Source organism: Hakea prostrata, chromosome 3, assembly GCF_041222555.1.
Source record: "Hakea prostrata isolate BN-2017 chromosome 3, UWA_Hpros_2, whole genome shotgun sequence".
In the NCBI taxonomy this organism is placed as follows: Eukaryota; Viridiplantae; Streptophyta; class Magnoliopsida; order Proteales; family Proteaceae; genus Hakea; species Hakea prostrata.
Window position 1 is genome coordinate 75,361,674 of NC_142602.1, and position 17,099 is coordinate 75,378,772.

General features: G+C 44.2%; 1 pseudogene; it reads left to right on the forward strand.

Annotated features, from left to right (window-relative positions):
* Window positions 1-300: 300 nt before the first annotated feature.
* On the forward strand, window positions 301-16,234 carry LOC149023093 (protein NRT1/ PTR FAMILY 4.4-like; annotated as a pseudogene).
* Window positions 16,235-17,099: the final 865 nt, after the last annotated feature.

Genomic DNA, 17,099 nt, shown 5'->3' on the forward strand with positions numbered 1-17,099 from the left:
GACTTCCCATCCGAGGAGCTTCTTTACCAACTTCATTTGCAAAAGTTCTAGGCTTCAAAGCTACTCTCAACCTATCCCTTTGCATTCCTAGGTCTCCTGTCGCCGAGATGTACTGTTGCTCTAAAGCAGAAGGAAGCTGAAAACGGGTACATTTGCAATGAGAAACAACAAAAGAAATCGACTTTTGGTGACTAAGTTCATGGATATCTCATTCAGAGACCTGTGTGGGGTGCTCCACTCTACTCTGGTGAGTGATTTTTGATAGGGGGAGGTGAGGGCGAAGGTCGCCAACACGGGGTAATGGTTGCCCATGGTGGTGGGGTTACCAGTGAAGTATGGGAAGTAGATGGGTGAAGAGAGAATCCCACCTAGGGGGTTGGGTCACATAATGATAGGATATTTTAATCATTTTACTCGTTGAGGTATATTAGTCTGTTACGGTTATATTGTAGGTGTTGTTAATAAGTGGGTTAGGGGTTAAAGTGTCATTGTGAGACATGGGTTTGGTTTAGGAAATATAAGAGAATATTGGGGTAGAGAGGTCATATGACTAGAGGGATACCCTAGTCTATAAATGTAATTGGAAAATGAAATTGCAGATAATGAAGAATATAGTTCTTGTCTCTTATTTCTCTCTCTCGTCTCTGTGTTCTTCTTCCCTAACCTGTTTCTCTCTTAAATTTGTCCCTAGCATTCTTGAATTTTTCTTTTCTTTTCTTTTCTTTTCTTTGAGCTTAAGATACGGTTCATATCATAGTCACTTGACCAATAACAGTCAAAACTCTGACCACTAACAGTAAGCAACTTAGGGCGCGTTTAATAACGTTCTTAAAAAACGTTTCTGGCGTTCTTCTATTCTTTGGGAATGGAAGAACGGGTTAGAGGCGTTTGATAAAACGGTTCGTTCTTCTGTTCTTTAAGAACGGACCAGTCATAAAAGTGTTCTTGTTCTTTTTTGCAGAACATAAAAAAGATGTTTTTACCAAATAACAGAAACGGAAGTGATAAAATTGGTTCAAATTGAAGCCTTAGAACAAGTTTATCAAACACCAACTTATTTTTCAACCCCAAAAAAAAAAAAACACTAACATATTCTATTTAGTGTTTTAAAAATATTTTCAAAATGGATTTATCAAACTCCCATTTTTAAGTAAAGAACAGTCTTTTAAGCACAGAAACATTAAAAAACGGCTTTGCATAAGAACTAGTTTCTCAGAACAGAAACGTTACCAAACGCATACTTAAAATTATGCAAAAACCTAAAGGTAGGTGCCAAGTGAGAGACAAAAAAAAAAAGGACACGATCATCAATTATTACCTGCTTTGACTACTAATTCAATGTAGACCCCATTTTGATGGGATAGAGTTGAATTTTTGTTTATGCTGGCATCATTCTTCTTGTTGTTCTTCACTAGTATACTGTCATTATTCTGTTTGACAAGTATCCCATCGTTATATAAAGAGAAGAGACCGAGCGCGTGAAAGCAGAGGTGACCGAGTGTTTGAGGCATCTCCAAAACATTTCTTCATAGTAGAACAGCAGTCTCGGATTGTTGCTGTGATGCGTCCAAAATCTGCTCAGCCCTTAGATCTCCTCGTGATGACCTGCAAAACGAAAGCGTCAGATGTGGCCCGACCGCAGGGGTCGGGAGTCCACCTCCGAAGGCTAAGTCAGTTGATGAACTTAATCACAAACGGCTCTGCTAGAAGCACAGAGCTAAGGAATGAAGAATTGGGAAAGGTGATCTAGATCGTAAGCCGCTGATAGTTTACGTCTATCAATATGTATCTGAACCTGAGTCTCAAATTGTGTGTTTTCGATCCCCTCACCTCGTATGGTAGTGAGGTTTATATAGAGTGTACCTTCGAATCTCCTTCGTTGGATGCACTTGAGCCTTCTTCGGGTAGTCGTTGGATCTTAACAGTTAGATCCGTTGAGCAATAGACTTCTACTAGTTTGGACTAGTAGAGGACTCCTGAGATAACCCTTTAGGTTATGCAATGATTATCCCTTCGATAATGATTAGCCGCAGCCGTCAATTCGAGTCTGCCATTATTAGGGTAATTACCCTAATCCATAAGTAGGATTAGGGCGTGCTTGTAGCTGAATAAGTTTTCTTCCTCAGCAAGCCATCTTTTGGATCCGGTTCGCTCGGGAGCTAGTCGGTTCCCTCTGTCTCGACCGGGGTCGAGGGTCGAACCGGTATGAACCCGGTCTGATCATAATTTCTCCATATCACGAGCCCCCCAGACCAAGCGTTCGGTCGATCCCGAGGGCTTGGTTTTTAACTGGGTTCTTCGTCAGGCAATAGACTCGTGCTTCATTAAATGTCATATCACATTTAATGCGGTGGTCACTTTTCCTCGAGCGCTGTGAGGGTAAGGCCACGTGTCTCTTTGCAGTCGATCTCAAGCGACGATTTCCGAACGCCTATTTCGGATTCGTGAGTTCAAACATTCAAAACGTCTTTCAATCTCGATCGTCGATTTTGAATCAATCTCGATCGTTCAAATTCCCGAACACTCGTGCGGGAGTTTTAAAAGCGGTTCGTTGTCTTCGTAGGTTTCATTCTTCCTGTCTAGAATTTGAACCTTTGTTGTCTGCTTTGCTCCTTCTTGCTCTCAAGCTTTTGCCTCATTGAATCAGTAAGTTTACTGGTCTTTTTCTTTTTGTAGTTCTTGAAACAAGTAATGGCAGATAATAGGGCTTCTCTGGTACCCAGTGTTGGTAATAGTAGTGAAGCTTTTGCTTCTCCTCCTTCCAAACAGTCGGATAGTGATAACAAAACCCTAATTGTCCTCTGGCGCGAGTTTGCTGAAGTTTCTCAAAAAGGTTTAGAGAGAAAAACCGAAACTCCTTCTGCCTTCCTCGAGTCTGGATCTTCCAAGATTGTCGAGTCTTCTAGGCAGCCTCAAACTTCCAGGTCCGATGGTGGACCTGGCTCTGTTCCCTCCATTTATAATGAGGAAAACCTTCTTTCAGCCATCCAAGATTTTGATTTTCCTTCCTCTTATCGAGGTTAGGGCTCCCCTTTCGATGAGAGGGTTGATTCAACCCTTTCGGGTGAATTTTCTCTCGTACATAGATGCACCGGAAAGCGGGGTTCGCTTTCCCTTTTTTAATCCTTTGTTCTCCGCAGCTTCGAATCATTGGGACATTTGTCCCGGAATGCTCCTTCCCAATAGCTGGTGTCTCATCGTCGGCTTCTTGGGTTTGTGTTTTGAACTTGGCATTACGCCATCTCTTTCTCTCTTTGTACATTTTCATGTTCTTTCTATCTCCCATCCTCCCGGATGTGTTTTTCTATCCAAACGCAATAAGGCTGAACTTGATTGGAGGGGCAGCATCCTTGCCAAAGGAACTTGCCCTTCTAACCACAAAAGATGGCGCGAACGATACTTTTTCTATCGAGCGCCTCCATCGGATCTTAACTTCCCAACCGCCTAGAGGCGGTGTACTTCTTCTTCCGAGAATAACCGAGGCCTCCCCTTATCCAAAGAAGACGAGGCGGCCATCAGGAAGATCAAATCCATTCCATGGTATCAAGAGATACATGGACTTGAGGTGGAGTATAACTCCATTCTTCAAGATCTTGGGGCTTGGCTCATTGTGAGCTTCTAACCATCATCCTTTAATTTTACTGGAAGTGATATGTCTTTAATTCCCGACTCTTGTTCTTCTTTGCAGTGCCTCCAAGAATGAACCCCGAGAACCTGCGAGTGAAGGCCGCTAGGGCCGTTGCGACAGCCGAGCAACGATCACCCAGAGCCTTGACCGTAGATCAAGAGGCTTCTGTTCCCTCTCCCGACCCCTCTTATAGGGGTATCAGGAATATCAGGCCCGTGGCTGATGCTTCGGGTAAAGGGAAGAAGCCAATGGTGGAGAGGTCCAATGTCTCCTCCTCCGCCCGAACCAAAAGGAGGCATGATACAATTGATGCTGCCTCCCATAAAAAATCCAAAGCTTCAACGGATTGTGAGGAGGTCTTCACCCCCCCAGTGGACCCTGAAGTTGACCGACAGGGTGACTCGGGACCCTGAGAAAGCTGCTGAGTGGAGCTCCCTCAGTCTTATTCCTTCTGATCGCCAGGAATTTGAAAACCTAGATGACGTTGCCCTTGTTAGTCAATCCACAAGGTACCGGTCTTCTTGCTTACTTATTTTTTCATAACTTCTTATGACTTCTTCTGATATTTTCCGCCTTCCCAAGAATGCCGTGTTGAGCTTCTATCAACACATGGAAGCATTGAGCCGGGTTGGCCGCAACAGCTCCTTGCTGCAAGCCTGTGAAGGGAATTTGGCCCAGGCCAATTCTGAGATAGACTGGCTGACTGCAGCTGCTGAGGAGCTGCAGAAAAAGCGTGAGGAAGAAGTGATCTCCCTCAAGGAGGCCCTCAATGCTTCGAAGGCTCGTGCCGCTGCTGCCGAGCGCGAGGCCAGGAAGCAAAAGGAAGTTGCCACGTTGTTCGGTGACAGGCTTGAATTCCGATGTAGGGAGAACGAAGAATATCTGAAGTTGGCGATCCCTAGCAAGCCCGAGCATATAAAGCCAGAGCTTTGGAAGGAGTGTGTTCGGAAATACCTGAACAGCGTGCCTTTCTCCGAGCTGCTAGGGGCCTACAACATTCAAGCTTATTGCTTGGGGCAGAACGACGTTTGGGAGCGAATTCTCGCATCAATCCCTAACTTCGATACTGCTCCCTTCAGTGAGGTGTGCCATAAAGAGGTCTTCGAGAAAGTTGGCATGGATCTCCCAGACTGGGCTCGGGAAGAAAATGATCCTTTTCCAGCTGACCCTCAATATGAGGCATACCTGGCTGACGAGCCGGCGCTTCCAGAGGAGAAATCACAAGCCGAGTCTCAAGCTGCTGCTATAGAGGACTCAGTTAATGTCATTCTTGAGGAAGGCTCTTCTGAGAAAAGTCCTCCCGACCAGGGTCCCTCGGGCAACGATGAAGAAGAGGCTTAGGGAGTTATCTTTTTTTTTTTTTTTTTTTTTGTAAAGATTGACCTCCTTGTTAATGAATAGACATTTCTTTTTCATGTTTGGCCCTTCCATTTCCCTGTCTCTTGCTGAACTCCTGTTCTGAATATCAAAGTATAAATGATAAAACTTATCACTTAACTTTACATTCCTCGACGAATAATAATCTTGTAGAAATGTTGCGAAGATGCGTTTTGGAAAGATGCATTAATCTTCCCCACTACTTCATTTATTGCAAAGTCCACACGTTTCCCTTCTGCGAAGTCCAAACGTTTTCTTGGTTTGGTATACCATTCACTGTTTCCAATGAATAGGAAATACACCCATTATTATAATGGTTGTGCGACGATTGGAGGTATCTCTGCATCGGGTGCTCGCCTCCACATGTTTCCATGTGGCATCCCTCCGACCGTTGATCTTGCTTTCTGCGGATTTCGAAGCGTCATTTCTATCTGGGTCGTTGGTTGTCCTTAGCTTTCAACCGTCGTCTTAATACCTGAGGCTATTTAAAGCCTTCGTGGGTACTCTCCATCTATCCTGCTATCTGCAAATTAGATTTGCTAAAGTGCTAAAGCGACATTCCGTCCTTCTGCCTGCTTCCGTATTCCTCGTACTCCAACAATAGCTCTATCAACTTCTGAACAAGTGAGTTTTTTTTTTTTTTTTTTTTTTTTGATTACTCATCTCTTCCCCCTTGAGTAAATTGCACAGTAGTAGTACTTGGGGTTTAGTTAATCGGGTTTTTCTAAAGTGATAGAGAACTAGGGTTTTCCCTTTTTTTTTTTTGTCGCCGTTGGATATCTGTATTGATATGGCTTTTCTGTTTGCATAGTGGCTCCCAAGATCAACCCGAACTTTATCAAAGTGAAGTCTAGCAAGAAAATCGTTCCGTCGGCGGTGGTTGGGGCCAGTGAGGTGGTTTCAGCTAGTGAATCCTCCAAGCGTAAGGCGACTGCTGTTGGTGAATCTTCAAGTCAGATTCCCACAGTTTCTATTGATGCCGCCCATACGCCTCTTTTGCCCGAAGTGATCGCTCGTCTTTCCCAGGAAGATCTTGATCACTCCGTCGTTGATGGCGCTGCTGACGCCCCTGCTGCAGAGACCGTTGGTACACCCCCGAAGGAGACTCTTTAGGCATCTGAGGCAACTATGTTGGCGTCTGATGAAGGTGTGGTCCCAGCAGGCGCTGCTCCTATTTCCAATTCCAGTGCTTGTTTGGCATCCTCCTCCTCTCCTTTGGAGTTGGAGGATTTTGCCACCAGGAAGCGCCGTCAGGTGACAGGTGATGCAGCTCATCCTTCTCTTGGTGTAGCTCATCTTTCTCATCCTTCGCCCGAATTAGTGTCAAACGAGTTTTGACAGAGCATTGGAATGGTGTACTGCTGCTCGAATAACTTCTGAGAGCGCAGTGCTTTCCAAACTCTCAGATGAAGTCTTTATGAAGTCACTGGTGATGTAAGTCTTTCTTCATTATCTTTTGATTCTGAAAAATTACTCTTCTGCTCCTTTTTAACTCGGAAGTTATTTGCAAGAGTCTTACTGGTAACTTCCACCACCAAGTGGAAGCAGCCTCTAGGCTCAATAGGTTAGGCAATGAAGTTTCCAGGCTTCAGGAAATCTCTGAAGCAAAAGATGCTAAGATTGCTCGCCTTCGGAAACTAGCTTGGGAGGTTGTAGGAGAAAAGAATTCGATGATCGGTCGTCTTCAGTCGGACTTGGATGATGCCAGGGAGAAGATCCAGCAACTGGAGCGAGCAGTTGGAAAGTCACGAGCCAAAGGATCTAAAACGTTACCCCAAAGGCAAGCTGTCGTTCCTTTGCCTGAATCCCTTCCAACTGATGTTCGCAGAGCCTGCGTCTTCAAGTATTTATACAATAAGCCCTTTGTTGATATGCTGAATGCTTATAACTTGCAGGCGTACCGGGATGGTGAGAACGAAGTATGGGAATCAATATTAAGGAAGGATCCTCATTTTGATACGACTCCCTACAGTGTTGTTTGCCATCCTGAAGTATTTACCGACCTAGGTATTCCTCCTCCTGACTGGACCAAAGATAAGATTGATCCTCCACCTTCCGATCCAGATATTATGCATTATCTGGAAGATTCTCCTGTTTATTCTCCCCGGAAGAAGTCAATTATGACGAGCTCGTATTGAATACAAGTTTGGTCGAGGACCATACTTCTCCTGGACAAGCTGGACAAAGAGTATGAAATTGCGGAGGATCTTATGCATATCGAAATATTTTTTGTAATCCTCATTTCTCCTCTTCTTTTCCTTGAATCCACACCAATGGTTGACTCATATGTTTGTTCTAGCAAAGTTGTGTCGATCTTGTATAACTTCTTAACAGTCACCGATGATGACTTTCTTTTTTGACTGAAAATTGTATCCATCTCTTGTAATTGTTTTGATACTGGCCTCTTTCGATCTTTTGAAGAAATAAGAAATTAACTTCATCCTGAACTTTGCTAGCCCCTTGAATCGTTGTTGCATTAGGTCTTAGTTGTTTGAAACAATGCCTTTACTTAAAGATTTCCGAAGAAATACAATAAGTCTGAGAAGGAACTCACTCGGGTTTTAAACCGATGCCTTTACTTAAGGATTTCCAGAGAAATACAATAAGTCTGAGAAGGAACTCACTCGGGTTTTAAACCGATGCCTTTACTTAAAGATTTCCGGAGAAGTACAATAAGTCTGAGAAGGAACTCACTCGGGTTTTAAACCGATGCCTTTACTTAAGGATTTCCGGAGAAATACAATAAGTCTGAGAAGGAACTCACTCGGGTTTTAAACCGATGCCTTTACTTAAGGATTATTCAAAAATTCAATAAGTCTTGAAGGAACTTACTCGGGTTTCAAACCGACACCTTGCAAAAGGAACTCACTCGGATTTTCATCCGATGCCTCGACTTAAGAAGATCCGAAAAAATTCCATAAGTGTTGAAGGACCCACACGGATTTTCATCCGATGCCTTATAGTTGGATCTTGTTCTTGAATGTGGTGTATGATGCCCCCCAATCAAAAGATAGTTTGTTGAAAGCCAAAATTGCATTGATTGAGTTGAAAATGTTTACATCACGAACAAAATTGAAATCATCATCAAGGATAAAAAATTTTGAGATGCCTGGCATTCCATGACCGATCCAACTCTTTCTGGGTGTTGATGTTCTTCAGCCTGTAAGCTCCTGAACCAACTGGTTTTACAACCATATAAGGTCCTTCCTAGGAAGGGTCCAATTTTCTTTGGTGACGCGGGTCGGAAGCTAGGGTGTTTCTCAACACCAAATCTCCGACTAAGTACCGACGATTCTTCACTCGAGTATTATAATGAGACGCTATCCTTCTTTGATAATGTGAGTTCGTGCTATTGCCTTTGCCCGAACTTCGTCCAACAGATCAAGACTATCAAGTAGTCCTTGTTCATTTGCTTTTTCCTCGAACTCACGATCCCGTAATGTCCCCGCCATTATCTCCACTGGTGCCAATGTTTCGGATCCATATGCCAACCTGAATGAAGTTTCTCCTGTGGGTGTTCAAACCGTAGTTCTATAGGCCCACAGTACATTATGAAGTTCTTCGACCCAAGAAGCTTTGTCGCCTTCGAGTCTTCTCTTTATTCCTTCCAAAGAGCGTTCGGTTAGTAACCTCTACCTGTCCATTGCTCTGGGGGTATGCCACTGAGGACATACGATGCTCGATCATATATGTTCCGCAAAATTGCTCAAATTGCGGACAGTCGAAATGAGTACCATGGTCAGTGACGATAATCTTTGGAATCCCAAAGCGATATATGATTGACTCAAGCACGAATTTCTCCACTTTTTTCTCAGTAATTGCTGCCAGTGCACTGGCTTCAACCCATTTCGTGAAGTAATCAATTGCTACTATCAGATATTCCCGTCTGCCTGACGCCTTGGTGAATTTGCCCATGATATCAATTCCCCACATCGCAAAGGGAATGGGATCCAGAATTGAAGTCATGGTTTCAGCCAGGCGCTTTGATACTGTAGCATGAATTTGACAGTTACCACACCGACAAACATATTCCATAGCAGCCTCTTGGACCTTAGGCCAATATAACCCAAGTCTCAGAATTTTGTGAGCCAGGGCTCGTCCACCCATGTGAGCTCCACAAATTCCTTCATGAACCTCAGCCAAAACTGATTTTGCTCCTTCAGGGCCTATACATCTCATAAGGGGTCCAGAATAAGATCTTTTGTATAGTCTCCCATTCTGAATGACAAATCTAGCTGATCGTATCTTGATCAACTTTGCCTCTTTCGGATCCTCAGGTAATTTGTCATCTCTCAGATACTCGATTATCGGATCCATCCAGCAACGCTCTGCTTCAATATAAGAAATTTCTTTCTCATGATAACTTGGGAAAGTTATCTATTCAATATAGACCGAAGGGTCTAAATTCTTTTCTTTGGCATTGGCTAGTCGGGATAGCTCATCTGTCACTGAATTTTCATTCCTCGAAATCGAGATATCTTCAAATTCCGAAATTGGTTTTGAAATGCCTGCACTATCTCTCGATATTTCTGCAAGCGTGGTTCTTTAATACCATAATCCCCCTGGACTTGGTTGACTATAAGTTGATAGTCACTATAAATAGTAACATCTGCAATAGACAATGCTTTTGACAACCGAAGTCCAGCTATCAGAGCTTCATATTCTGCTTCGTTATTACTTGCTTCAAATGCAAATCTCAAAGCATATCGAATAATAAATCCCGCTGACTTTTTAATAGAATTCCAGCTCCTCGCTCCATCTTTATTACTCGAACCATCCACATATACCTCCCAAGTGGTTGGTATAATGGGATCCTCGATGGTGGATTCCACCGGTGCAAGTAGTTTCTACTACAAAATCGGCTAATGCCCGAGCCTTGATTGCGCTTCGGGCTTAAAGCTCACTTGGAACTCGCCGAGTTCAACCGACCAGGACACCATCCTTCCGGACAAAATCAGGTTTATTAAGAACTTTACTAAGTTGTAAATACCTCAATTGAATGAGCTTGAAAATATGGCCTTAGCTTCCTGGCGGCCATCATGAGAGCCAGAGCCTGCTTCTCAATCTGCGAATATCTTGTCTCCTCATCTAGCAACACGTGGCTTACATAGTAAATCGGCCACTGTTTTTTATCTTTTTCACGAACAAGTACTGCACTGACCGCCGAAAGGGACGTCGCTAGATATAGCTGTAATATTTCCCCCTTCTCTAGTCTGGACAAGATCGGTGGTTGTCCAAGTGCTTCTTTTAACTCCTCGAAAGCTTTCTGGCACTCTTCGGTCCATTTTGCTTCCTTGCTGCCCTTCAAGTCTTTGAGTGCCTTGAAAAAAGGCAAACATTTTTCTCCAGACTTGGAGATGAATCGATTCAAAGCAGCAACTCTCCCTGTTAAACACTGCACATCACGAACAGTTTTAGGAGCCTCCATATCAACCAGAGCTTGTATTTTGGTAGGATTAGCCTCAATTCTTCTCTGTGATACCATGAAGCCCAAAATTTTGCCCGAGGAAACTCCAAAGGCACACTTTTCTGGGTTCAGCTTCATTTGATACTTTCGCAGTACTGAGAATACCTCAGTCAAATCTGCAATATGATTTGCTTTTGTAAAGCTTTTCACTAGCATGTCGTCAACATAAGCTTCAACATTCTTTCCTATCAGCTCTTTGAAAATCTTGTTGACGGCCCTCTAATATGTTGCTCCTGCGTTCTTCAGGCCAAAAGGCATGACCTTATAATAATAGCTTTCACGATCAGTCATGAAAGCTGTAAACTTCTCATCCTCCTTATTCATAAGGATCTGATTATACCCTGAGTAGGCATCCATGAAACTTAGAGTTTCATATCCTGCAGTCGCATCTATCAAGAGGTCAATCCGAGGCAACGGATAGCAATCTTTAGGGCAAGCCTTGTTAAGATCTGTGTAGTCTGTACACATCCTCCACTTCCCATTCGCCTTTTTTACCATTACCACGTTGGCCAACCAAGTTGGGCATTCAATTGGTTCTATGAAACCAGAATTCTTGAGTTTTTCAACTTCACTACGAACGGCTTCATACTTTTCAATGGAGAAATTTCTCCTTTTCTGTATCACTGGTTTCACCTTAGGATCTATTCAGAGTTTATGCTCTGCGACAGCCCGATCGATTCCTGGCATGTCTTCAGCAGACCATGCAAATACATCTTTATTCTGTTGAAGAAATAACTTCAACTCATCTTTAAATTCCTCCAGCTATTCATACCCGATATAAGTAATCTTTTTCTCATCCTCGGTACACAGCTGGATTTGTTCCAGCTTCTCCATTGGTTCGGGCCTTTGCATCTCTGCTTCTTCCCGATCGTCTCGAACTTCTATAAGTAGGGCAGTTACCTTCCTCGGGCCCTCCTTGTCTTTTAAATAGGCAACGTAACATTGCCGAGAGATCCTCTCGGTCGAGGAGACTTGACCAATTCCCATATCAGTCGGGAATTTTATCTTCAGGTGTTTTGTCGAAACAATAGCACCTATCTTGGATAAAGATGGTCGCCCGAGGATAATATTGTAAGCTGGCAGTTCCCGAACCACCAAAAAATTGATTCGGACGGTTGTTTCCTTAGGAAAACTTCCAATAGATAAGTCCAACTGGACCAATCCTTCCGCCACCGCAGATGACCCTGCAAAACCATATAGATGTGTGGATGAAGGTTTCATCAAGTCCTGATCCACCTTTAATTTTTGATACACTTCGTAAGAAATTAGGTCAGCTGCAGACCCTGTATCAACCAGAACTCTATGCACTTCCCGACGTGCAATCTCTACCTTGATGACTATGGCATCATCATGAGGTAAACAAACGTCTTTTTCATCCTCCTCGCTAAAGGTGATAGAATCTTCACCATTCAGCTTTTTTCGCTTCTGCGTCTCTCCGGTTCCGACAAATTTGGATTTTGTTTTCAGACTCCGGAGTGATTCGGGCTCTGGTCCCCCGAAGATGGTAAGGATCGGTGACCGAGTAGCTTCAATCACCTCATTGCCCTTCTTAGACTTCGGGGCCTCCCTTGATCGTTCTGAACTAACCGAACGATCCCTTTTAGGAGCAGCCGCGAGTGGCTCACGTGGCTCCTCCCTCCTTCTGCTAACAAAACTGGACAAGTGTCCCTGAGATATTAATCTCTCAATATCTGCTTTCAGATGACGACAATCATTTGTATAATGACCATAGTCCTTGTGGAATCGGCAATACTTTTCTCGATCCTGCTGCTCTCCGGGTTTCAAAAGAATTTTAGGCGGCCACTTCAAGATATTTTTTCTTTTGATGATATTTAAAATATCAGCCCGAGGAACATTCAATGGAGTGTACTCACTTTTACCGGGAGACCTTTGGCGCCAAGCCTGAGATTTTCCAACCCGATCACGGACATTTTTCTTTGGCTTCTTCTGCTTCTGCTCAGGAGCCTTCTATTCCTTATTGGAGACTTTATTATCTCCTTGGCGCACGTCTAGAATCTCCATGACTTCAGCTTGCTTCTGGCATCTCTGTACCAACTCAGCATAAGTCGCAGGCATATCCCGTAGTAATAACTCCAGGAGTTTCCGATTAGTGAGTCCCGTGAATAGAGCAGCTTTTGGCTACTTGCTCATCCAAATTTTCTATCTCCATCGTTACTTTGTTGAATCTTTTCGTAAACTCTCTCGATTGATTCGTTCTTTCCTTGTCTGACAGTAAACAAGGTTTCTTCCGTTTTCTTGACCTGTATTCCACTCTGCAATCGCCCTATGAATTTGCGCGCCAATTCATCAAAGTTTACGATCCTTCCAGAGGGGAGGTTCGAAAACCACTTTTGTGCTGCTCCAGTTAGAGATGAACCAAAAACCCTGCATAAAATTTCAACAGAATTACCTGAAACTACCATGGTCTGTTGGTAATAGCCTATGTGAGCTGTTGGATCTCCGGAGCCATCGAATGTAGAAAAGGTAGGCAAACGGAAGTTATGGGGAAACTGATATCCCGCAATTGGCTCGGCAAAGGGGGTCTTCCGAATGACTGAGTAAATATCCTCAGTTATCCTGCCCTTAGCCAACTGCCCTAATTTCTCATTGATGTTGGCCAATTCTTGACCAATCTGGGTTGGGTGATCTTCAGCAATATGATCACGACTTCGATTAACACGATCATCTCATGCTATCCGATCATCATGAACAGCCCGTCCTTCCCTAACATTCCGATCGTCGCGAACTGCTCGATCATCACGAACGGTTCTTCTGACAGTTGGTGAGTGAGTTCTTACCCCTGTATCCAACCTTGTATTTGAATCAGTTGTACTCTCTTGTGGTCTGTCGAACCGATCGTCTCGCCTAGGTTGATCGTCAATCCTCCTAGGTCCTCGGTCTCCTTCACGAAAATTCTGACCGATATTCCGGTCTTCAGCCAATCTTTGATCACGTGGTAACGCACGTCTCCCTGAATCGTGTTGATCAGGTTCTTGTGGTAAAACCACTCGTCTGGTGAGCAGGCGGAGTGCTTGGCTCACCTCCAAAATTTGAATCTTTACCTGATCCAATTGATCTTGGAATGTATCAGGAGGATCACGTCCTCTCTGACCACCATCTACCTCGATAGGATTTTGGCTTCCCTGGGGAATATCTGGATTATTCGCTCCAGGGATCTGAACACCGGAATTGCGCTATGCAGCGGCTGCAGCTGCTGATCTAGTCACCATGGCTTTTCAAGTCGTTTCCCACAGACGGCGCCAAATGATGCGTCCAAAATCTGCTCAGCCCTTAGATCTCCTCGTGATGACCTGCAAAACGAAAGCGTCAGATGTGGCCCGACCGCAGGGGTCGGGAGTCCACCTCCGAAGGCTAAGTCGCTTGATGAACTTAATCACAAACGGCTCTGCTAGAAGCACGAGCTAAGGAATGAAGAAGCTGGAAAGGTGATCTAGATCGTAAGCCGCTGATAGTTTACGTCTATCGGTATGTATCTGAACCTGAGTCTCAGATTGTGTGTTTTCGATCCCCTCACCTCGTATGGTAGTGAGGTTTATATAGAGTGTACCTTCGAATCTCCTTCGTTGGATGCACTTGAGCCTTCTTCGGGTAGTCGTTGGATCTTAACAGTTAGATCCGTTGAGCAATAGATTTCTACTAGTTTGGACTAGTAGAGGACTCCTGAGATAACCCTTTAGGTTATGCAATGATTATCCCCTTCGATAATGATTAGCCGCAGCCGTCAATTCGAGTCTGCCATTATTATGGTAATTACCCTAATCCATAAGTAGGATTAGGGCGTGCTCTTAGCTAAATAAGTTTTCTTCCTCAGCAAGCCATCTTCTGATCCGGTTCGCTTCGGGAGCGAGTCGGTTCCCTCTGTCTCAACCGGGGTTGAGGGTCGAACCAGGTATGAACCCGGTCTGATCATAATTTCTCCGTATCACGCTGTTCTATCGAGTGGAAAAAGAATATATAAAAGAAAAGAGAAGCAATCTAATAGTCTAACAACATCATGGCTGTCAAGCTTTTCGAAGATTGGAAGGGCAACCCCATCAACAGAGACAGACATGGTGGAGCCAAAGCTGCAGCCTTCATCTGCTATTAGCGAACGAAACCTCTGAACTCAAATCAAATATTTTTTATTTCTTGAATTTTTTTTCCCTCCTTTCTTTTGTGGTTTTTGTCTGGTGGCTTCATATTGGAAGTGGGAAAGGAAAGAGATTTTTTGATGTAAACTGGGTTTAATTCTCTCTTTCCCTCTCTCTCTGTCTTTGCAGTTATGGTGCTGATGGCCAACGTGGCATTTGCACCAATATTTCTCAACTTGGTGACTTATCTTCTTGGTACGATGCATACGGATGTTGCCACCGCATCAACCACTGTGACTAATTTCTTCGGTATTACGTGTTTTTGCTTTGGTGGCCGGCTTCATCTCCGACTCCTATATCAGCAGATTTAAAAACCTTGCTTATTTTTACTCCCTTGGTTATCATCTTTGTAAGTATCTGTCTCTGTCTCTCTCTCATACAGACCCAGAGATTGAGGAAGAAACAGGAAGGACACATTTATAGAGGATAGAGCCTCAGGTCGATGTTGAAATCTTGACCATTCGGCTTGATCATGGCTATACGCAGCTCAGTGTTGTGCATTAAATGTGCAGCACTGAAGTTGAACCCCATTTATGGATGCATAATTATGTACCTACGTTTTCAATCCCTAACTCCTTATTAATTTGGTCTTATATACAATTTAACCGAGGCCTCAAGGGTGATATATATTGTTTCTCCCTTGAGAAAGTGATCCAGATTAATTAGGTCTTTTATTATCCTTTCTGATGCATGAGATGTGCTCTGATTTTATGTGCATATATGGGATTCTCCAGGGTTACGTGATGCTCGCATTGCAGTCGTATCTTCCATCTCTAAGACCACCACCATGCATGTGACACTTCTGGCGGGCAACAAAATGATTGCAAGCAAGTCCACGGCGCCAAAGCAGCTGTACTGTACATAGCCTTGTACATTATAGCGATAGGTGAAGGTTGTGTAAGGCGGACCAACCTGCCACCGTTTGGGGCAGACCAGTTTGACGACGATGAAGTAACCAACACGCGGCACAAGTCTATCTACTTCAACTGGTTGAATGTTTGCATTGCAGGAGGTTCCGTCGTGGGTTTAGCCCTCGTAGTATGGGTTGAGACCAACATAGGATGGACCGCAGGTCTAGCTCTAGCTGCAGCTTCTGTGTCACTTGGACTCATAGTTCTTGTACTTGGTCTTAAAAGCTACCGTTGTCAGATCCCAAGAGGCAGCCCTCTTACCAGGCTGTTACAGGTAGAAATAAATAACACAAGTATATCTTCAATCCTCTCCTCTCCTCTCCTCTCCGTAAATATATATATATACATGTTGATGGCTGCTAACATTCTTATCCTACCTAAATTCAGGTTTTTGTAGCTGCATTCGAAAAGAGTTAAATCTTCCCTTACCAGAAAATGAAGCAGAATTATATCAAGAATCTCCTGATGAAGAGAGAATTGGGGAGATACTCTCACGGACAAAGAGTTTTCAGTCCAATGCATCATGCATTTGGGTTCGGATACGTTTCCCAGATTCCTCAAAGGAAAAGCCGTTGGTTGGAAGGTCAGCAAGGGCTGCTACTAATTCACTCAGGACCTCATGTGCCCATGTCTGTTTTTTTGGCTTGGATTTCAGTTCTTTGCAATCACTGCATTTCCTGGTGTCTACGTCGGTTGTTAGTGCCATTTGCGCGATCACCGGACAGACGGCATCACCCCGCGGGGGGGGGGGGGGGCCCTGTTTTGTATCGGGGGCGGCCCCCCCCCCCCCCCGGGGGGCGGGGGAGGGGAGGGGCCCCCCGGGGGGGGGGGGCCCGGGGCCCCTCCTATTCCCCCCCGCCCCCCCGCCCCCCCGTTTCTTTTTTTGGGCTGGGTTTCCGTTCTTTGCAATCACTGTCATCGATGTGTTTGCATATGCTGGTTTGCTCGAGTTCTTCACCCAAGAAGCATCGAGGGGATGAAGTCTCTGGGAACTGCCCTTTTCTGGAGTATACTTGGTTTGGGGTCTTTGTTAGGCTCTACTCTTGTGTTAGTGGTAAACAAATACACCAGACACGGAACTGAAACTGGATGGTTGGGGGGAAAGGATTTGAACCATAACCATCTTGATCGTTTCTATTGGTTGTTAGCCGCCATTGGTCTTGTAGGATTCTTGAATTATTTGTTTTGGGCCACTAGATATGTGGAGCGGAAACCAGTAATTAATATAAAACACAGAGAAGTTGAAGCTTGAAATTTGGAGAAAGCAATCAATTTGATTTTCTAACCACTCATAATCATTTAAAACTGGATCAAAGATATTCCAATGACGTATTGATATGGGAAAATTAAACCAAACCCGATGCATCACAACCCGGTTGAACCACGATCGGGACCAGTCTTAACCTAGTCTCTACGATCATATAGGAAGGAGCCGTCTGACGGTTGCAAGCCACAAACGTAACCGAGTTATAGGAGGAAACCGCCATTGATGCAGAGAGGGAATCATGCTAAGATCGGTAACTAATCACGGTCCCGAGTATCTAGGGTAAAACCCTACAATCGGG